Here is a 23,654-nt window from a genome sequence, read left to right on the forward strand (position 1 = left end):
TAGCCGTGCGATGGCCTGGCGACCTGCCGGCATCTAACCCGCCGCTCGCCCTATGGCAGCTGGGACGGGCTCCAGCCACCCTGAATGGATGCATTTGTTTTATTTTAATTAGATCTGACCTCGCTTGCTTTTAATTTGTCATTAATAAAGCAGGTCTGGAATTTGTTGTCAAAGGCGATACAGATAAATGCATGAGGATCATAATTCCACTGTTCTCACACGTGGATGCATGAAGCAGCGGTTTGTCCGTCTTGATGAATAATTTGAGGTTTAATTGTATTTGAATTTCACTCCCAGGTTTCCGGATCAGCTGAGCGGTTTTTTAACTGACGGCTGATTTTGAGTAAAATCAGGACATTTTTCACGTTTATTGTGTTGAGCTCCAGTCTGGGGTTATTTTGGGTTTCCCGGGTTTTCAGCTTTAGTGACTGATGATGTTTTTGATTGTCGTGTTTATTTTCCCAACTTTTCTCCTCTCTGATAACCGGAGCTCAGGTTCGACCGGCTGTTTTTCCGCTCTGGTTTCAATCTAACTCTGAGCCACCCGAATCGGACAAACCAGTCATAAGCGTGTTGACGGTTTCTGGAGTTTCCTGTCTGTGACAGACTGCTCCTCGATCTTACCGCCTGGTTCGTGTGTCTGTGATTAAAGTTGGGGGAACTATATGACGCTCGCTGTCGGACTGATAACTGATGCAAGCCGTGGGTAAGTGCGTGCACGCGTGTACGTACAGCTTCGCAGCATGATGCAATCATCTGTGTGTGTCTATAGATCGTTTTCACGCATACATACAGCAGCGTGTGTGTCTGTGTGCATGAGTGTGTGCGCGTGCAGTATGATGCAATAATCATGCAGAGCAGCCAGCAGAAATCAGCTACGTACTCCAATAAACAGATATCCTGGCACGGGGGATGTGTGTGTGTGGGAGAGGGAGTACTGTACTACTGCAAATGTGTGTACTGTTGGTGCGTGAGCGAGTGTGTAAACAAGTGCGAAAGACAAAGACAGTGTGTGTGACTGAGTACTATTACACATGCAAAAAGGAAAGATTTGTAGCAGGAGGCTTGTTAGAGCAGCAGGGGAGACGAATGCATGTATTTGTATGCATGTGTGCGTGTGTGTGCGCACGTGAGTGTGTGTGCGTCCACCAGCTGGTGTTCCACATGTGGACATGTCCTACAGAGCCAGGGACTCCAGCAGAGAGACCAACTCCTACAGTGGATCTATGCCCAGGGAGCGTGTGTGTATGTTGGCAATGTGTACGTGTGTGTGTGAGTTTGTAACGGGCCTGCCAGTTGGTGGGTGTGTTATGAATGTGTTAAGTATGTATGAGTCAGTGTCTTTGTATATGTGTTTTTTCATCCACTCACTATCAATGCAGTGAATCAGAGTTGGAGTAGAATTAACTGTGGACACGAATCAGCGTCGATACCATAAACTGAAGTTATCAATAACATGTTCAGGATAGTCTCAGTGTTGGGGGTCACAGCGCGATTTAATATCAGCACGGAGAATGCAAACGGAGGCCTGCAGTCACAGCGAGGACGCTGTGCTGCAGGTAAACAGGATCAGCAGCCAGAGCCTGACTCCAGCAGCCCACACAGTCAGTATCAGTGTAATCACAATATGATATGCAATCAATAAGAGAGGTAAATATGTGTGACTGTGTTAATATGGCCGCATATAGAGTGAGTCACAGACACTGTGTGCAGGGTTAGTGCCACTGGAGACAGCACATCGTGAACATTTAACTTTCCGTCAGTAACATGAAGGTGACTGTGACGAGTGTGAATACTGCGTACACTCCTGCACTGCATCTGGTGCTGTAGTACTGCAGTACTTCATGCATGAACCAGAGCATTTGTTGTGTAGTATCTGTTATCACGGAGCTGTGGCGCCAACCAATATGCTGCTTAATATTGGCTGCTTGCAAGGTCAGATATTTACCGTGTGTGTGTGTGTGTGTGTGTGTGTGTGTCTGTCTAGAGGCAGTGCAGTGGAGGGAAGCTAATCCAGTAAAGTAACAGAGAACTGACAGAGTCAGAGGTCATTATCATTCACACACCGCCGACCAACACACACTCACACACAATCCATGCACAATGCTTAATCTGCAGCACATCCCCCCGACACACACTCACATATCAGATTCTGTTACACTGACACAAACACACACACTTTTGTCTTGCTATTCATGTTGCCGTTTCTTTTCTTGTTGCTTCTTTCTTTCTCGTTTACACACATGTGAGGCATGAAAAAAAAAAAAACACTTGTTCGCCAATTCTACCCCCACCCCCCCACCCCCGCCCATCTCAACCAAACCAAACCTACAACAACCCACCCACAAACTCAACCACACACACACACCAGATGGGTCTTAATCTCCTGTTGCCATAAACAAACACAAACCATTCGAAGAAGCAGACAGAGAGACCACTGTGTGTCGGTGTAACTTCTTGTTGTCTAACATCCTGTTAATTCCTGCAACGCCGTCAAACAAAAGTCCTCTGAGTCCCACGCACGCACAAACACACGCACACACAAACACACAGGCGCTGGCCTTACACAGAGACGAGCAGAAAACAAGCTAATGCAGCACAGATGTAGGGTTGATCGCAGGCCTTTGGGTTCCACGCAGCGCTGTAGTAAATATCAGATATCTGTCAGTGTGGTCATTCTCAACACAAAGCAGGCTGGAAAAACCTCACAGGTTCCTCAGTCGGGACCGATTCGAGTTTTTGAGTCACGCTTTCTGGAAACCACTTGTCGCCCTGGTAGCTGTTGGCTCAGTCCAACAGTTCAGTTTCAGCAACTGCAGCAAAAGGCTGAACTGGCTCTAAAACCCAGAGACCTGACGCTCCAGCCCTCGCCAACGTAGCATCTGCTCGGTTAGCGTTTGTAACTCGGCGGCTTCTTCAGCTGCTGTTTCTGAAACATTAAAGATCCCAGAGACAACAGCCAAGGTCATCGGGCTTTTATGTTCATGCACGCCTCCAAGATAATAAACCCTTCCTGTTCCTGCCATTCTTGAAGATTCAGAGTCACACATGAATAACTTCTGTCCAACCTTTAACAAGTATCAAATGTAAACGGTCTGAAATGGTCTTTTGTTCTTTTAAATAAGTGAACAAAAACAGATCAGCTTCATCGAGCAACCACCTCCCCTGTGATGTGGCGTCCACCTCTGAGGCGATGGTTCTTCCTCCGTGGGTTTTAGCGGTCCAGGTTGGGGAGGACATCTTCTCCTTCACGCTCACCTCTCTCTTCACTGAGCATGAAGGAGAAGCTGTTGATCTGGTGGTTGATTTATGTTCCTGGCATCATCTATGGGCATGAGCTGTGTACAGCGACCAGAAGAATATGGTCAGGGATAAAAACGACAGTAATGAGCTTCCTCCAGAGGTCGTGATCGTTCGCCGTACGTTGCTTTCTAGCTGACAACTGTGTAGTTTAACTCACTGATGCTGATGTCAGTGGTAGAGGTTTTCACATTGACCACTCGCCTCAGAGTTTCCATTTATTGATTTTGGGACCGCCCACTTTGCGTCACTAATGGTTATTTCTTCTGTTGTTGCTAACTGGTTGAATTCCATTGATATTTAACAGTCTTGAGCAGACAGGTCCATGCTGGTCGCGTCTTCTTTTTTGAAACACAAACACGGTAAAACTGCTGATCATCCACATTGAAAGGAGGCACCCTGGGCATGTCCAACAGGAGGACACCCTGAGGAACCCATGTTGGAGAGGTGGCTTGGGAACACCTTGGTCCCCCTGGAAGAGCTTGAGGAGGTGCAGAGACAGAGGGAGGTCTGCTGCCACTGCAACCCTAACCGGGTTAATGAGTTGAGAAAGGAGGGAGTCGGATCAGTTTGGAGGTTTCTGAGCGTACGGGCTGGTACCATCCAAAATTTCATGTTGGCTGTTAAGAAAGCCCTGAACTGAGGGGCAGCCAATCAGATGAAAGCTAAAGCTAAAGCAGAGGCTGCCGCGACCAACCTGGACCAGCGTTACCAAAGGTTACCGAACAGGTCGAGTGCACCCACCGACCCAGGAGCAGCCTCTTTATGAAAGACATGCACCCCGCTCGGCTGCGAGTCTTCACGCACCCCGGGGGGAGAATGATTTGGAAAGAATCAAGATGTTACAGAGAAAAACAAGCTCTGGCCTCTCAGAGAAGATTAACAAGTGTAATGCTGCACAGATGTAGGCTCGGTACAACTCCCACTCTCCGCTCTGCTGAGGAAGCTGCTCAGCAAATGTAGCAGCATGTACGTAACATACATACAAACACAGACCTGCGAACCCATTTGCACAACCAGCACGCTGCAGCACCGCACATTAGCACATGTCACCAAATCTGCTCGCCTCCACTTCTGCTACTGATTTACTACATTTCCCAGAAACCTTTCATCAAACACAGAGATGACGTGCATGAACTCCAGCTGAGGGTACAATATAACCTCACGCTGAAGCCATCATTCAAACATTCAAGACTTCAAATGGGTAGTACTACAATACCCATGAACCTCAGCGACCACTGAAATAGAGACAAAGTCAAAATCATAAATGATCAGTTCCTGTGGTCAAAAATTCAAACATATCCTTGACTTCAGCCAACCAACTCTTCAAATCTCAAACTACAGCATGACGACGATCTGCACGTCAGCTCATGAATAACTCCCACAGAGAAGTGGCTTCATCACAACCTCATCATTCAAATAAGGTCAGAAATTAGTCTGAAAAAGTTTTTGCATGTTAAATGTAATATTTATGCAAAGCCCTTACCTGAATAAAGTCACCTAAATGAGATGAACCTAAAGTGTTGAAAGAGCAGTGCAGCTGCAGTCTTTAACCTTTTAAGCACGTGCACGCTCCCATTTGTGCAACTATTTTTAAGGCCCGGTAGAACTGCAAACACATAAGCTAGCACAATATTGTTTTTGCATATGAAACCGGAGGACTTATTTCCATAACATGCACTGAGCTTGGCCCGGGTCGCGGTTTCTTTCCACAAATAGCTTTTTGCAAAAATCGCGTACTGTGCACAATAATATTTATTTTAGTTTTTCCTGCAGTTGATAGAAATGAGTACATCTCAAAAATGAAACTATGAAGACACTCCAAATAAATTTGCTGTGGTTGGAAACTGTTGTGTGCAACTTTTTTGCATTTACAGTTTTGAGGGATAAACCTCTGAAATTTCTGTAACTAGAAATATGTGTAAAAAACAACAACGAATTTTCAATTTTTTTGAAGTTTATTGTCCTTTTTGCCATTTATGTAGTTATTATGGACTTAATGCATACATATTAACAAAATTTGGGACATATCTGTTGTATTGATGTATAGAAATTTGAAAACAACGGCATGTAAAAAATATAAAGATAAGCTCTGGTGGACTTGGTTCTATGGTGGACTTTAGAGGAGAGGGGACACTGCTGTTTCCTGACTGGCTAGCTTGATTAGAAAGTTGCATCCATAAAATATATGAAAGCGTCACGCAGACAAATGAATTTACCGAATTTAATTGACCTAAACCTGTTACACCAACTAACGGTCTGATGTGATGGGTCGGCGTGCAGAATAAGCAGCGATAAGAAGACGCCGTAATGATGGAAGTTAAATCTAGCACTGGTATTCTGCAGTGGATGGGAAGCCTCATTCAGCTGTAAGACATAAAAATGTACCCAACATGCCAACTCGCGCTGCAGCGGGCTGTAAACACGTGGACGTTTAACACAGGAGTCTATGGAGACCGACTCACTTAGATAGACTGCCTCGAGTGGATCCGAGAGGAACTGCAGTTTTATATATTCTGCACGTTTTCCACAGCAGAGACTCAGCATGTGCAGCTCAGTGGAAAAAAAGGGTTGTGCAACAGCGTTCAGGAAAACAAACAGTGGGTCCACGGCCTTCTGTTTCTGCTGTTTTGACCCTCGAGGAGGATTTTTGTGGAAAATTTATGCAGCACTAATGCAAAAGAGACTCTCAGAAATCAAGCTCACAAAGGGGGGAATGAACGAGGGTAATACTGTACAGATGGAGCCACGGTCCAAGTCCCACTTCTCCGAGCTCTCTATGCTGATATTGTTTCATGCTCCGGCAGAAAAACCGAGCGATCAGAGGGGAGTCGAATTCGGTGTCAACACAAACAAGCACCAATCTTCACATGATTACACGAAAGAAAAAACTGCAGTGCAAAGCGCGCTGAAGTGGCGTCAAGAACACACCACACTCATCAGCAGCAGCAGGCAAAAATAGTTTGAGGAGAACTCCACGAGCGCCGAGCCGCTCTGACACGAGACGCATTTCGCTTTCTGTCTCTTTCCTCTCCGTTACACCGCCTCCGTCATCGGGGAATTGTTTGGAGAAATCCTGCACTACAAATGAATTGTTGATATTTTTTATTTGTTAAATCAGAGCATCTCTCCATCCATCACCAACCTCTCTTTGCCCTTATCCCCCGTCTCCAGTCCCGCAGCGGGACCCCTCCGGATTCAAAAAGCCCAATTTAAACGTTTTAAAAAGAGCTGTTTTTAAACACTACTCGGTGCGAAAACACAGAAACACAAAAGCACAAACGTGGTGTCAACAGATGACAGGGTGAGCTGTGCGGGAGTGGTCTGACTTCCCACGTTTGTCTTGTATCACGACTCACAAACAGGAGGAAGCACATTTCACACAGAAGCTGCGAAGCTCATTTGGAGCCGAATCTTCATCGTTTCTGATCAGCAGGCCAACTGGACACGACCGGGCTGCTCCGCGTAACTAACAGTGGCCCAAACCGGCCAATTACAGCCTAAGGCACGAGGAGGACGAGGCGACCGTCTTACAGTCGGGTTTGTGAAGCTTCAAACTGGCAACACACTCTCACTTCATCGCAGCGTGTTGATGTGAATATTTTCCATTTTTTTGTTCTTTTGGTAACAAACTTTCTCTCTTTGTTTTTATTTAATTTAATCGTTAATTATTATTTATCTCGGCTCTCTTCTTCCTGTCTCTGTGGCCCCGCCCCTCCCTGAGCCTGGTTCTGCTGGAAGTTTCTTCCTGTTAAAAGGGAGTTTTTCCTTCCCACTGTCGCCAAAGTGCTGCTCACAGGGAGTCGTCTTATTGTTGGGTTTCTTTGTATCATTGTGGAGTCTTTACCTTACAATATAAAGCTCCTTCAGGGAACTGTTGCTATGAGATGTTATCTACACAGAGAAACCTCTTTAAGTAACCAGGGCCGTCGCCCCCTGCTGGTCATCAGAAAGGACGTAGGCTTCACTTTCCTCAGTTTTCACAACATCTATAACAGTCATACAGCATGAGTGTTTTTATTCCTGGAAATGAGGGTTAATAAAGTCCACTTATGTTTGAGGAGCACAGTTTCCTGTCTTTACATCATCATATATGTTTTTTTTAAAAAAAGGAGAAAGTGCTCGTGCCTCAGAGTTTATAGAGACGTTGAGTCCTGACAGTGTTTGTTTAACCTGCAGGCGATCCTTTCAAGGCTCGTGTACCGCATTCGGTTTCCACAGAAGAAGAAATTCCTGAAGTTTGTAAATTCACCCGTAAAGCTGTGAGAAAATCTATCAAACGGACATGAATTATTCAGCGATGAGAGTGTGCTTCTTCTTTAAATGTGTTCTCACACACACACAAAAAGCATCAGTGCTTCTTCCCCCTTCGTGGCTCACTCGTGGCCCTGGTGACGAAGGCAGAGGGTTAACACTCGGGCCCAAAACGTCGCACACATCCTCGGTTAGTTTGTCACCCACCCATCTATTCTAAAGATATCTCTCCTGCAGTTGTTATGAAAATTGTGAAACCATAAATGGACAGAATCAGAACACACACACACACACACACACACACACACACACACACACACACACACACACACACACACACACACACACACACACACACACCAGGAAATTAAATATTTGGGAACAAAAAGCCCATCTGTGTTCACCAAAGCAGGCAGTAAGCAGATTGTGCTTCTGGATTAATCAGAGTGGACATAAAGAGAGGAGCAGCGTGCAGCTACACGGTGAAAATCAGACGACGAGAATATGTTCGAGTGCGTTAATCTTAAACCCGTAAACCCGGACGTCGGGGATGTATTAGAAGCAGCTGTAGGTGTGAAAGCTGCCGCGCCGCCTCAGCCTGAAAGAGCAGGAGCGCTCGGCTCGGCGTGCAGGTTGGGGAATCCTCCATAATGTTTACCGAGTTTACCGACTTGGCTGACGGCTGTGTTTTCTTATCCTCTAACAGAGAGGGTGATTTGACTGATGCTCGTAACAGATTGCATCACAGCAGGAGACGAACTAAAACGGTTTACGCACCGCAGCTCTCCCTAAACTGTCTAACAGTGGCAGCGCTCCACCTTGTAAATTTGGAATAGCAATTTTAGAAATTTCCCAGCAGTCTATCTCCAATTGGCCTTCACTGGGAGTGCTGTTTGATATCAGTGAAGTATCGCAGCTTTGACTGAGGACCACCTCTGAGGAGCAGAAATGTGATCTCAGCTTTGTGAAACCAAACACTCGCTGCCGTTTTCAAGAAAACACCTGAGCGCATTAAAAGCTTTCATTCATCACCTGCTCGGTGAGCCGAGGTTTCCCTCCCCTCGTTCAGACGTGGCTGCTGCAGCCGCTAACACCCTTCACGCACGTCAGAAACGTGAATGCAGACACGTGACCTGCCGAGGCGTTCCTGCAAACTCAAATTAACACGCGCCGCAAAAAATACGCTGATGTCTCGCCAAAAGAGGCAAGAGCCAAGCTCAAGCTCGCACCTTCTCATGTGATAACAACAGTACATCACTGCTGGTAAGCTAACAACCTGCTGATCACAACTTCCGATGGTGTCACTGGAGCGAGGGGGGTGAAACTTTTACAGGCTGACTTTGGCTTTCACACTCGGGCTTCTCCTGTCAGCAGCCACGAGGAGCTAACGAAGGAGCTCGCTCATCGGGGCGTACCTCACTTTGTACGATTCTGTCATGGCGGTCAGCATTCAGGCGCCTTTCAGCTCGCAGAGGCGGAGCCTGGATATGAGCCTGCAGCACGAGTCTGAAGCAACAAGGAGCCATCGATCCGTTTCACGGTGATTGGCAACAGTTTCATTTGCTAAAGGGGGTCTTTGACAAATCAGCACAAAGGATGGAGAAAGTGCCAATTATCCCAAAACTGTTACCAATGAGTGACATCACGGTCAGTCCCGCTCACTCCATCACGGACGCCCTCTGAAAAGCAAAGCCACCATGCCTTAAATCTGCCAGCAGGGGGCGACTGTTCAGGAACGTCATTCTGTAAATCTTTATTTTAAGAACGAGACAACTTCCCAAAAGTCGGAATTCATCTGGAGGCTCCTCCTCCACGCTCTCCTCACCTGGAGGCTCCTCCTCGGCCCCTTTTTACCATAGCAGGTGCATAAATGACAAAATCAATGTCGCGCTTGACTCAGAACAGTGATGACTGACATCACAGATCCTGGGAGTGATGGGCGGTTTTGAGACCAGGCTGATCGCCCCCTGCTGGCCGTTACAGTGCAGCATCTCCTCATCCTTCAACTCCAACTGCGTGGAGCACTCACAGTTTAACGTCTGCAGATTCACTGATCTTGCATCCTGTTGTTTCACTGGGCATGTACGGCGAGGGGGAGGTGACGAGTGGACACGGGCGGCTCATCCAACAACAGGACATTTCCTCTTGTTAAACTTATTCTGCGTTTCTTCTTCCACTTCCAAAATTCACTATCCAAATTTTCAGAAACGATGTTCCAGTTTCTACCAGAATTTCTCGTGAACTCTGACAGACGCATTTAAAAATGGAGTGCTTTGTTGATCGTTAGCAGGATGGCTAAACGCGGGTCGCTCGGGTGCTTCCTTCTCCTGCAATTAGCTTGTTTCCCATCTTCAATTTGAACACAGTGAGCACATTTTCTTCATGCGTAATTGGATTAGTTACCTTTAAAATCTCCATTTCTACTGTCACTTGAGCTTTTAAAAATGTGTAAAATGTGCACCTTGCTGACACCTCCCATGAAAATAAATAAATAAAAAAAATGAAAAAGAAAATCAATTTTGAGATTTTTTGTTGTTTTTGAGGAATACCTCTTGAGTGGCACTTAACAAAATTGAACAAATGTGTTGCGGATGGATGGATGGGTGGGTGGGTGGGGGTGTGATTTGGGGGAAGCTGTGAGGCAGATCTACCTTCCAGACTAAAACAGTCTAACACTCATTACTCTGAAAAACACTTGACTTCATCATGGCCTCAATTATGTGCTGCTGGATAAACTCCAACGTTACTGAGCGGCTGCGTCCGATGGGGGTGTGGGTGTGTTCAAAAATAATACGAAAAGCATCCAAAAACTGTGGCAGGAAGCAGAGCGGGAGTCTCTGTGGATGAAACCGTGGCTCTTTGCGTTTCCAGGAGCGCCTCAGAGGCGATCGATGCGTCGGTGACAAAGCGCTCGGCGTACGCGTCGGCCCGTGTGGGCTGTTCGACTTCACCGACGCCCGATCGCCCGGGGCTGGTGACAAAAAGCAAAGTTGCTGTTGGCGTTTCCATCTACCTGTGAAGCATGCTGGGAGAAATTAAGCCTCGCTGACCATTTTTTTTCCTACAATCGCTGTTTTCACATTAAAACAAAATCACATCGGACAGATGGAGACGCTGGAGCAGCTGGTGAAAGACGAGATGTTCCCAGGAAAAACTCCCAGCAGAAGCCTTCATGATTGCTTTGCTTCCCGTTTTGACTTCCAGCGGCTCCCCCCACCCCCAACATCAACACCAACACCTGTCGAGGAACAGACTGCAGCGATCGACTCGGGTTTACCCTCCAGGAACTGCAGCCCCCTTCTGTAGAAGCAGAGAGTGCTGCAGAGCTTTCTGAAGGTCTTCCAAAGCTGTTCTTTGGACATTGGCTGCTTTTTTCCCCCACACTGTCCAGTCCTTGTGCTTCAGTGCTGACCTATGAACCCTGCAAGCATTAAAAAGCACATGCAAGTTTGCACAGTTCTTATTTTCTTGGTGGTCCAACCTCCGAAGTGTCACAGACTCGTTGGGCAAAATGCTCAACAAGTTTCCCCCGATGCATCCTCAGTGTGTGTTTGCTGAGGTATATAAAAAAAGCATGTGTGTGAATGAGGCAGTACTGTATACGTACCTGTAAGTACTGAACACCTGTGTGAGGTGAGGCTGCTGGACAGGTAAAAATCACAGTCGTTCATATTTGTAACCACAGTTATTTGAAGCGTAACCTAAAAACCAACAACAGGGGAGGTCACTGAGATTTGAATTCAAATGAAACTCACATGAAAGGCGGGGGTGGGCGTGCGATGACCACGGCGTCAGCGACAACCGCAGCATTACGTTCTCTTATCACAGCAGGTCAGCCGAGTCACTCGCTGCGCTCTTACACTCCTCGTACCGGCAGCGCGGTGGCATCAGTGCCTCCGCCACACAGCTGGATTTTTTTAACATTCATGTCACTGCATTAAGAATATTTACTCGCAGCTCTACAGATACGACTAAAAACATTTTAATAACCCCCCAAACTGAACCTCAGGACGTCTGAAGCCCCGAAGAGACCTGGGGAAGGACGACCGCGCGTCTGTCCGTGTTTGTGGTTAATGATGAGGTGGCGTTCTCCGCACAGGAGGGAGACTCAGCGTCTGTACGGTTAACCAGTGACAGGCGAGCGCATCCTGCCAACGGTAAACTTGGAACTAAACAAGTTAATGTTTCTGTGTTTCTGCGTTAACCAGCCTAGTTTCCAACATTAAAGACACAAAAGTACAATAAATACACAATAAAACCAAAGTTTAACCCTTAGGATCAAAGGTGCTGTTTGTGAACACGCACTGTGAGACCAGCGATGGGATGGATCTGAGACGCTCCAGGCCGGGCATTTATAAAGCCACTTTATTAGGTACACCTGTTCAACCGCTCATTACCACAAATATCTAATTGTCCAATCACATGGCAGCAACCTAGAGCTGCTGAAGCTCATGAAAATGATCTAAACCCTTTAATAATTTTAGAATATCTGTCACCAATAAAGGAACGAGTGTATGTAGGTATGACAAGCACGAACAAATCGACGTGTTCGGTCATTAAAAACATTCAGTTGAACTTTTTCTTCACGCACACTTGCAGAAATCCAGGATGCAGAAAACAATCTGCAGAAGAAGAACAGAGGAGGGGGGAGGGGTTGGATGTGATTTCAGATGACACATTTCTCAACTCTGAACACCCACAACCACAAAACATTTCACAGCAGAGGGAGGGAGACGAGCGAGAGAGGAAAAACAACCTAAAAGTTCCCAACGTAACACCGAGACCTCAGAGGAAGCGCAGAAATCGCACGAGCGCCGAGCTAAACAAGTGAATCATCGGCGAGTGAAACGTCTCTGATACGAGGCGCTCGGCGCAGGTGTGTTGGTGGAGAAACGCACAAAAACAAACATATAGGAGAGCGAATAAACGGAGCGTTTTGGCGATGGCGGCGGCTCGGTGAGAGAGGCGAGCAGCAATCTGCCCGGCCACACTGGCTGCCCACACACACCTCCTCCACAGGTGTGTGTGGACTTTTTAGGGTGAGTCACTCTCTCCCACGTAGTCGATACCTCCAGCAGCGGTTGTGGAGATCCCATCAGCCCGCGCGCTCTACCTGCACCGCTCCTCACGCTCCCCCCCCTCTGCAGCAAACGCCGCCGCCGCCACCATGCAGACTGGCGTGCAGCATTTGGAGGTAACAGATGGCGATTTTATGAACAACAGTATGATCAGAGAGTGACACAACATTAGGGCATCGCATTAATCATGCAGCCTTTGTTTTCCACAATTAATAAACAGACATACCAGGAACGTTCAAACATTTAGACGCCGCTGAACTGATGATGTGATGTGCTGTTAAATATTTTGATCCTTCGCATAATTAAGACTAATGATCTCGCCGACGATCGGCATCAGAACAGCGCCGAGCAATAACCGCGCAGCCATACGTACGTCTCAGCGGTGATAAAGGCCCTTCATTATGAAATTATACAGTGGCTTTTTTAATGAGGTTTCAGCGCCGGAGGGTCACGAAAACAAGCGAGCAAAGTCTCGGCGCCAGTAAGACGAGGAGGATAAGCCCCCGCCGGATTATCAGGTGCAGAGCCGCCTCTGCAACCCCAGCGCCGTGCCGTTTGGTGGATGCTTTCATTCGAGCTGCTTCACGCCACCTTGGATGCAAATATTTTTAGCCGGGATGACCCGTGCGCAAACTGCACCCGTCACCCTGCCAGTGTTAGCACGGTGCTCCACCCCCCGAGCTTCACACAGCCCATTCAACAAAGCAGAAGGGGCCATGAAAACAAACCTTCCCGAGCACCCGGTGGGGCTGGCAGCGGCCCGCAGGCTGGCTGCGGCCCAGCAAAGCGCTGAAAAAAGCCTGACTGGACAGCAGCCAAGCGCTGGTGAAATTCTGGCTTCAGTTGGTCAGGTTTTCTGCACTAGCAGCTCCTCAGACTGGTGACTGTGATTTGGTGCTGGAGCAGAAATATCTTATGCATATGGAAATGGTGAAAGTTGCTGAGGGCTTCAGAGATGCATATGTTGGAAAAGTCTGAATATTTTAAACGGCGCTGCTGCAGAGAGTGCTCGTGTTTCGTGCGATACGCCAGCCTCTGGAACTGCTGCGAGTCTGGCGGGCGTGAACGTCAGCGACGGTGCTGCTCTGTGCGCACCGGTGATGTTCAGGCACCACCAGGTGAGCGTAAACGAAGCCGAGGCAGCCGTACCAAACCACGCAGTTCCCCTGATGACCCCTGGAGGCTCCGGCAGCGAGTCGGTGCCCACAGTAAGCTGCTGAGGTCGCTGTGATCGACAGGTGACCCCGAGCTGCAGCATCAGGCGATGTGTGATGTCACCCCACAGCGAATCACCTCGCACTGATCTGCACGGTTCTGACTTCAGCAGGGTCAGTGTTCGGGTTTGGTCCGAGCCATATTTTAGGAACCCAGCGGTCAGAGTCAAACCCTCACTGCCGTGAGGCGACGGTGCTGATGCAACCACGCCAAAAACAGCTTCCACGTTCTCAGGTGACGGCGGATGGATTTGAAACAGAGTTCGAACAAACGCCAACTCTCTGTGCACCAGTTCGTGATTGGTCAGAAGAACTCGGACTACAGAGGCACTCCAGGACACATGTGGCCTCCTGCAGAACTTTCAGATCTGTCGTCTCGAGGCAGAGAAGGAAGTCCACTCAGACTACAGAGCGCTCGGCGCAGATTCCCGCCGCACGTGCGCGTTTCAGAGTGACTGGATCACAGCTGCGTGCGGCCAGGCTCGCGGGGATGCTTTGACTTTAAGCAGCTCGGATTTTTAGGTTAGAATAACATAACCCTACATGCGCTGTAACTCAAAGCTGTGTGCCGTTCCCACTGAAAGCGCTCCTTTTATGTCTTTATTTAAATATTTGTTGTCGTCCTGACAGCCGTTTCTGCACTTCGTCACAATTCATGACGCCAGCGACTTCGGTCCTTTCAGAAACGAGCAGGAGGCGAGCGAGGCGACACCGGCGCATGGTTTTAATTCTGCTCGGAGACACAAAACTGTTTCCACTGTTTAACCTTTTTCATGTGAGAATTAAAGAAAGCAGATTTCTGGGAAATTGGAAAGTTGCTGCAGTGCATGCTGGGAGGTGTATATAAATAATATAACAATGTGTCTAAATAACTTAGCGTGACGAGTCCACTGGACGTTCATGTAAACCGAGCTGAAACAAAAACATGGAGTTAATAATGGAAGGAGACTGTGCAGGACAAAGGACGGACGCGTAATCAGCCACAGACGAGCTGCTCTTTCGCAGTTTTTACCCCGAGTGCGAGGACAAGCTGTAAAGTATAAATAGATCACGTATCCTGGTCGCAGGGATTAGGACTCAGGTGCTGGGACCTCGCAGCGGGGATTTACTGGCTCATCTGCATTTTTTAAATACTTTTGAGCTTGTTGATCATGTGACACGGTTACCGAGCCACCGGCAGCATCTGCAGGTTCGACCGGTCGTCACAGAGCGACGTCACTGAACTGAAAACGTGTCCTGGCGACCGCTCACCGCGACCGCTCACCGCCAGGTCACAAGTAACGAAGCCGGTTACCCGCTTGAAGGTTTATCGATCGACCAGTAAGTAACGGGAACACGTCCGCGGAGAGACCGCAGCGTTTCTGTGTGAAGCCAGCGACTGTTCACAGCTGGATCGTTAGGACGCCACAGACTGACAGACGCCGTCCCTCCATTAAATGAACATTTACATGTGCAGATGATGGCTTCATCCTGTCATCGCGTTAACGGGCTGACGGCGAAGATTAATTATCAACACGCAATTCAAACGGGGTCATCGTTATCGTTTGCATAAGAAGACAAACGAGTTACTGAAGCTCATCAGACCCTGCTGCCCGTGCTCAGAGGTGCTGGGGTCGGCGGCCGCGCCTTCAGGTTGGGTCTGCAGCACGAGTTGCCACGGCGATGCAGCCGGCTGGATGCGGCCAAACGGTGGTTCGTCGTGCAGAGCTGCTCTTCAATTTCAGGTGCTGTCAGGATTGTCGTAGATATCTGGTTTGTGCCACGTGGACTGGACTTTCCCATCATCCTACTCGCTGAGCCTGAATCCGTGTCAGATTTGGACGCAGGCTTCCACAGCCACGCCCCTCGCACACATCACGACTTATCCTGTACCCCGGCGACACCTCTGAGAACCGCCCCGTAGACCCCGGCGGTCCTCCATGACGGCTCCAGATGCGGTGCCCTGAACTCTACGCAGAGCCTTGAGCTTTGTTGAAAACGCTCCCAAATACGTGGCGGCCCAAATTACACCACCGTGTGACGCAGCGGCGGGTCCCTGCAGCAGCTCGGACTACAAAGGAGGTTAAAATGAGAGCGGCGAGGGCACCGGACGCCGCCATGTTTAAACTGTTACAGCATGAACCTGCTGAACCGAGAGTACTGGTTCCAGCTGAGGAGGAGCCACACACACACACACACACATACACACACACACCTGATTGAAAAACCAGCCCGTTGTTCCCTTCGCCCATCCCGACTGTATTTACGGCGTCTCCTCGCTCATCTCGCCGTCCCGCTGCTCTTTTCTCTCGTCTGCATGTGTCAAATCTCCTTCCTCCTCATTTTGTTCTTTCTGCTCTCAAATATCATTTCTTCCCCCTCAAACCTTCTCCTCCTCACTTTTAGACTCCGGAGAGGCGATCCTGCAGAAAACAGGACCTCTGTTTTGAATTTGGGAAATTAAATGTCACATCTTTTCAAAGTGCCCCTCTGACTTTTTCTCTTTCAGTACAAAAAGGTGTCTCGGCCTTCTCGTCCAAAAACATGTCTGCGCTCTCCAGGAGGTGCTCTCCGGTCCTTGTCCATTACTCGCCCCCTCCATCTCCTCTCTTCACCTCTTCCTTTTACACACTCCGCATTATCGGCTGCCTTTACAGTGATTTCCACACGCTGCTTTTAAATCAACACAGCAAATTAAAGCCTGTAAATTATACATGAGCAGAATAAGAAAGCGGGGAATTGATTAGTAAGTGATGCAGGAGAAGAAGAATAAACACGTTTTACAGTGAAATCTCCGGCACGCAGTCAGACCTGCACAGGCTGCAGCGAGGACGAGTAAATGCCTCTCGAGGCCTTGAATTCAGCCAAGATGTGTTTATCGCCCTCCTCTTTCACTTTCTGAAGGACTGAAGGACACCGGAGGGACAATCAGAGCCCAGCGATGTGAGGCTGGGTTTGATTTCTCTTCCCGATGAGCGAGAGGTGACACCAGGAGACGATTTCTGAACGCCGAGGACGCCGAGCTGTTTCTCACACCGAGGTTGGTTTTTTTCCCAGTAAAGCAAACTCGACTTTCACCTTTTTGTCGCCTCTGAAATATGATTACTTCTGCCGAGTCTTCCTGTATGGAGGACTGGAAATGCCACAAATAAAATGCAAAAAATACAAAATAAGAAAAGAGAGAAATGCAGAAACATCCGTGTAATTAAATCTAACAGGGACAGAGCACATTAACCCTTTAAAGCCACAATACAACCCAGTCTGCCAGAGCTGATCTTTGTATTTTCACCTGCTGTGGTGCTATTTATGGGAGCATTTCACGTTTCTATACATCCACACAACCGTTACATCACAAACTTTAATGACATGTATGCATTACGTCCATAGTAACTACATAAAAAACAAAAAGTTCAACAAACTACAAAAAAATTGAAAATCAGTTTTTGGATTTTTTACACATATTTCTACTTACAGAGATTTCAGGGGTTTACCCTGAAACTGTAAATGCAAAAAAGTGGCACACAACAGTTTCCAACCACAGCAAACTCATCTGGAGTGTCTTCATAGTTTCATTTTTCAGATGCACTCATTTCTGTAAACTGCAGGAAAACTAAAATATTATTTTGCACAGTTTCCAAAAAACAGCATTAAAATAAAAGATTTCCAACAGTGCAGTTTGAGCTCAAAGCTGAGAAACTGTACAGAAAGTCAAACATGACAACAGTAAACCTTTGAAAGACCCTGTAGGGGACAAAACTCCATTTCCCACCTAAAGTGATGTCACTTCTGGTTTTCGCAGGTAATGGCGGACATGCAACCCACGCTGACGTTTATTCCAATGTACGAAGTGCAATGAACAGCTGATCGGATCGATAAAGTGCGTTTCTGGATTATAATGCTTTTGATGTTGCGATCACTTGTGCAAAGAGCAGTTTGTGGAAGGAAACTGCGACCCGGGATGAGCTGAATGCGCGTTATGCAAGCACAACTCTTCCAAAAACCCCTGTTGCACTAGTTTATGTGGCTGCATTTCTACCGGGCTTTAAAAATAGTTACGTAAATCTTTTAAGATGGACTTAAAACCTTAACCTCAGAGTTCGCCATTGTCCCCGGTAACATCAAAACCAGAGCGCTCAGTGAATTAATGCGACCGCAGGATTGGTGACTCATTTGTGATGTTTCAGGCTGCGGCACATTTTACTACAGATCAACAGTTTCCCACAGAGAGCCGAGCAGCACGTCAGCTCCTGACACCAAAGTAAATGATCCACACGTTTGTCCATCCAGTGACAGGAAGATAACTTTAGACTTTATACATTAACTTTTTATAGGCGACGGTTTAGTTCGAGACCTAAAAGATGTTCAGTTACTGTTAATAGAAAACAGAGAACATCAGCGAACAGTTACATTTGAAAAGCTGGAATTAATCTGAGCTGTTCACAAAGATGCAGCTGCTTATGCAACTTCAGCCCATTTGGGAGCAATAACACGTCTCCCAGGAAGTTCAAAGGGCCTGAAGGTAACTCCTGCAAACGTGCACATTTAGCCAAACCTAGAGGATGAGCATGGAAACCAACAGGCAGCGTGCTGCAGTCGACCGAGTCGAATAAAAGTGAGAAATGATTTACGACTTATTTCTGTTAAAAGGACCAAAACGATTTTCCACAGGAGAAAAAAACACGAGCTTCATCTGTGGGTCAAACTTCACCCCAAACCTCTGCACATCCTCGACACAGGAAACAACACGTTCACTATCAGTGTGATGAGGAGGGCTCCTACACATACTGTGTGTGATTCACTGATGTATTTATTTTCTTATAGTTTATAATGCTGTAATTTTCTGTATCATTTCATTTACTGCTCGCACGGTCCGGGAGGAACCGTGGCAACATAATTTCCTCTGGGATTAACAAAATATTCTGATTGATTGATCGATAGCTCACTGATGTTTCTGCCTCTGTGAGGAGCTCAAAAACATAAAGACCGGACCATCGTTCTGCACTGGGTCCAAAAAGCTTCTGATTTCTAACTTTAATTTATACAGAGTTAGTGACAGCAGTGGTCAGCTGCTTTAGATGAAACCTGAGCTTCTTCTGGATGCAGAACGTGCTTTTAAATGATACGACGACACGATCGCATCCCTGGAGACCGCCGTCAAAAGATGGCGTTAAATTTAATGCTGTTGTTAAACTTCAGATTAAAATCAAACTTGACTTGACAGAAACTGGCAAAAAGAAAGAAAAGCAACACGAGATTTCAACACTTCACACAGCTCCGCACCACAGCCCCACAACATTTGGCTAACCTCACTCAGAAAAGGAAAACTCTCACACACTCACACACACACTCTCTGTCTTAATATCTTTGTGGGGACATCTAATTGACATAATGCTTTCCCTAAACCTAACCATGAAAAATGAATGCCTAAGCCTGACCCTTACCCCAAACCGAACTCTGAAACTAAAACCACATTTTGGGTCTTCAAACTTATAGGGAAAAACTCCTCGTCCCCATAAGGACTGTTGGTCCCCGCAAAGATATGTAAACACACATACACACACACACACACACGTTATAAACTAACCAATTAAATTTATATTTGAGGCCGTCCTGTTTAATCAATAAATGTATGCAGTGATCCACAACCGGCTTTGAACCACACCACAAATCAGTGTGAATAATTACAACCGTGCGAGTGTGGAGAGCTGCACGATGACTAAAGTGCAACCCAAACGAAAGAGCAGACGCACCTTCACCAGGTGCACACACGTGAATTTCACACCAAATGTGTTGGAGCCCAATTTACTTTTAAATGAAAGAATATATACAAAGAGTCCGAGACGTCAACCGAACTGGAAACAAGTCCGCGCTGTACTCTCATGCAATGCCAATCTGAACCACAAGGTGGAGCTCACGCTACTATCATCACTGTCACTTCTGTTGGTAGCTATGAGCACAGAGACGCTAACATCAGATGCTTTTTGGTAAACGCTGCGACGCATCTTCAAAACTAACCTCACAAAAACTGGAGAGCGGCTTCTTTCGGTCAGATCAGTGCGCTCCTCAGAAACGCTACGTCTGCTCTAATTACAGCAGAATTAACAGGCGGGTATGAGCGCCCAGCAGGGTAACATGTATACGTGACAGAAAGCACATTTACCATCAGAGAAAGCAGCAACAAATGTGTCCACAAGATCTGTGCAAGAAACAGAGGAAGGAAAGATGATGACCGACTGATATGAAAAAATGGGCAGCAGGCAGTGGTAACGGTACAGTGTGGTCTCAGGGTATGAAATGCATTCTGGGATATGACCTCTGGTAGTGAGCAGTAGTGGGATGGTGACATAAAAAGCTGGTACTCACTGCACTTCCTCTAAAGGGAGGGGCTTCACTGGAGGGGGAGGGGCTCTTCCTGAGGCTCCACCTCCTCCTCCGAACTCTGTCCGTTCTCCTCTCTCTCCTCTTCCTCTTTATCTTCTGGAAGCTCAGGCCAGCAGCACTCTGGGTAATCTCCCGCGGGGTCTGAAAGAGGAGAGAGACGTCAGCCAAGTGTGAGAGAAAACTAAAGATGGATCACATCGAGAGTGTGTGTGTGTGTGTGTGTGTGTGTGTGTGTGTGTGTGTGTGTGTGTGTGTGTGTGTGTGTGTGTGTGTGTGTGTGTGTGTGTGTGTGTGTGTGTGTGTGTGTGTCTGTGTGTGTGTGGCAGATGCAAACAGATCATGTTGAGGTGTTGATGATTGTGAGTGTGATAGCAGGTGTTCCTGAGTGTTGTGCGACTGTGTTTGTGTGGTCTGAACCCAGCACGGGCCTTAAAAACTGCACCACAACTTGGCCCAATAAAGGAGGCAGTGGGTTACCGTGGTAACATGCCAAAATCGAGAAGGGAGGAAGCAACGGAGTGAGAGCGAGACGGAGAGAGAGGAGCACAGAAAAAATAAATGAAAAAATAAGAATCAGAGGAGAGACCGAGCGGCAACCTGAGCACGGAGAAATGAAGCCAACACAAAGCTGCAGTTCCTCTGACGGCCACCGGAGGCTCCACCAGTCAGTCATGCTGGAACAAACATGTTTACAGCCTGGTATGAAAAACTGTTTACCCCTCTGGCACATCAGTTGAAGTAATGCAAAACTCTGAGTTTCAGGCCGTCTGTGTGCAGGGGGCGGGGCATTCTTTCTTTATTTTTTACAGTATTTCCGAACCCTCATTACTTTCTAAGTGCAGGAGATTTCTATGTGAAGTTTCCTGGGCTGCAAAACACATTTAAGCAACAAAACCTATTTAACAACTGCATCAAGTCGCTCAATCTGGTTTTTGTTCAGCTGGATTTGTTCCAGAGTCAGTCCAATCAGAGTGAATATGGGGGCGCCTTGGGGCGGGGCTACTTTGTTTCTCTTTCCTCGCTCATTATGTTCAGTTTTAATACACAGGATATCTGTGTTTGCCACTAGGGGGCGTCTCTCCCTCCATTAAACATCTGAAATATATAGAAGCAGCAGTGACTGAGGCCACAGGTGATCTACCTTTGCCACACGCTGTCGCAGCTGTGCTGCGCTCTGCAGACGACTGTTCGGCAGGAAAACTCGCAGCTCGTTTAATTTAACGAGGCTGCAGCGTCGCCACGGCGGGGAGGTGGCAGAAACAGTTAACCCCAGCTCAGCTTTACGGCAGCGCTCAATCAAATGAGATCAAATGAGACGCCCGGCAGTGCAACGAGGAAGCGGTGCCAGACTTCCTGTCCGGTAGAGGTTCTCCTGAGCTTAATGTAACACAAACGATGGCGTGACTTGGACCACAGAGCCAATCAGCTGTGCCAGGCTGTGCATGACTACTGAACCCCACAGTTAAGGCCGTTAGCATCCACGCACGAGCACAAGCCAATGACAAGGAACAGGAAGAGGAGACATGAAGGAGGCAATCATCGATCGCTGAAACCCGCCTGCACACGTAAACGCGCTTCATCAGGGTTTGCAGCTTAACAGTGAGCAGTCCTTGGTTTGTTTCAGTGTGTGTGTGTGTGTGTGTGTGTGTGTGTGTGTGTGTGTGTGTGTGTGTGTGTGTGTGTTTGCATTATTTTAGTGCCGTGCTCAGGTTTGCATTAACCACACTGAATCCTCATCCTCAGCCTGAAGGCAAAGCCTGAGTTTGGAGGACGCACAGCAGCTAAAGAGCAGCCAGCCTTCACTACAGGCTGCACTCAGCAGTTTTTCTGCCGCGTGGATCAATGCACTAAAAAAAGCCTTACTCATATAGAAACAAGTTTGTTTTGCAGGGTTCACAGTGTGAAAGCGCTGCTGTAAAGACCTCAGAATCAGCCAGAGTGCCAGCCGCAGTGATGGCGCCCGCAGGTTTGTGAAGCTTTTATTTTAGCATTTTATCCGCTGCCATGTTGGACGAGAGGGTGGAGCAACAAGCTCCTCCATCCATCTCTTTTCTGACACCGAGACGCTCGGGCCTCGAGCTCTTCTGGCGGGACACAGAGGCGTTCCCGAGTCAGGTGACAGTTATGATCTCCTCTGGCATGTCGGGGTCTCCTCCCCGCAGGACGTGGTTGACCGCCATCGCCCGGGAGGCGTCCTAGTCAGATCCCCGAATCACCTCGGCCAACTCCTTCCAGTGTGGAGGAGTGGAGGAGGGGTACTCCGAGCTCCTCCCCCCTCGCTCTGAGGCCGAGCCCGGCGCCTGCTGCTCGTGCAAAGTAACGGAGGAAATACTGCAGTTTCACTCAGCACTGGAGCGCAGCCTCAGCTGCACAGCAAGCTCAGTATTTGGCAGGAAATTGGATACGTGTGTACGAGCACAGAGCGGAGGTTAGCAGAGGTTAGGCCCATCGGAAACTTTGGCCCCAACTCTGCATCACGCCTCGCGTTTAGATCAGCAAAATGAGACTTTGGCTCGACGGCGTTTACGGCAGCCGGCTCGTCGCTCTGCACTCGCGGTGAAACGAGGAGCAGAGGACGAGCGTTCAGGTTCAGCGTACCTGATTTTAAGCGTTATTCGTTTCAGGAGTTTTGACCTTTAGAAACTTTCGTTCCTGCTTTCTGTGCAGCACAAAGTCTGACTCATGTTTAATATAATCATTATTTACTCACAGCCAGCCTGGTCACAGATTAACATCGAAACATTATGAAGCTCCTCTAAGAGGGAATCACCGGCAGCATTTTCCCCGCGATGAGCGCCTGTGTGTAGGTTGCTAAAGCTCTGCGAGTGAGTGGATGAGATCATCAGAGGACTGCAGCGCAGCAGGGAGACACACACACACTCAGAGACAACAACAGGTCTTTTCCACAGAGTCTGGATCCCCCTCAGGACTGACCTCATCCTCCATCCATCACCAACCTGATACGAAGCAGCTCTGCTCTGGGACCAGTGTGTGTGTGTGTGATCATCTCCACTCTTACTGTGTTTATTTGTGCTCTCCTGTACAAATGAATGGGCTGTTTGTGTAACGTGTGCATACATATATGGAAATAGAAGCAAAACAGAGTGCGGCGTGTTGGCCTGAGCTCTCTTACACAAGCTTCCTTATCATTTCCTGAAATCATCTTCGGGAACAGTTCTCCACGCTTTCCAGGAAAAAGGGAGCTGCTGTCAGTCGATGCCTTCCAGAAGGTTCTGGTGCGATGCTACTTTTCTCTGTGTTAATAATTCCAGACATTGTAAAAAGAGCTCCGACACCACCGACTGAAATTCAGCCTCAAATCCTGACGGAGCCTCCACCGTGTTTCCCAGATGACTCACACAGATGCTCCATCAGCCCCGTTTCCTCCGATTATCTGTCCTTCTGTAACTTTCATCCCTCAGCCTTTTCTTCCCGTTTCCCTTCCCTA

At 47.7% G+C, this 23,654-nt stretch overlaps 1 protein-coding gene across 2 annotated transcripts in view; it reads right to left on the minus strand.

Moving 5' to 3' along the window:
- LOC113014752 (zinc fingers and homeoboxes protein 2-like) overlaps window positions 1-23,654 on the minus strand; it is a 128,149-nt gene that overhangs the window by 71,964 nt on the left and 32,531 nt on the right. For both annotated transcript variants that reach the window (XM_026156473.2, XM_026156474.2), the window contains exon 2: window positions 20,189-20,347. The gene's annotated coding sequence lies outside the window, so the exon portion shown is untranslated. The remainder of the gene's footprint in view (window positions 1-20,188; window positions 20,348-23,654) is intronic.

Source organism: Astatotilapia calliptera, chromosome 22, assembly GCF_964374335.1.
Source record: "Astatotilapia calliptera chromosome 22, fAstCal68.1, whole genome shotgun sequence".
Taxonomy (NCBI): Eukaryota; Metazoa; Chordata; class Actinopteri; order Cichliformes; family Cichlidae; genus Astatotilapia; species Astatotilapia calliptera.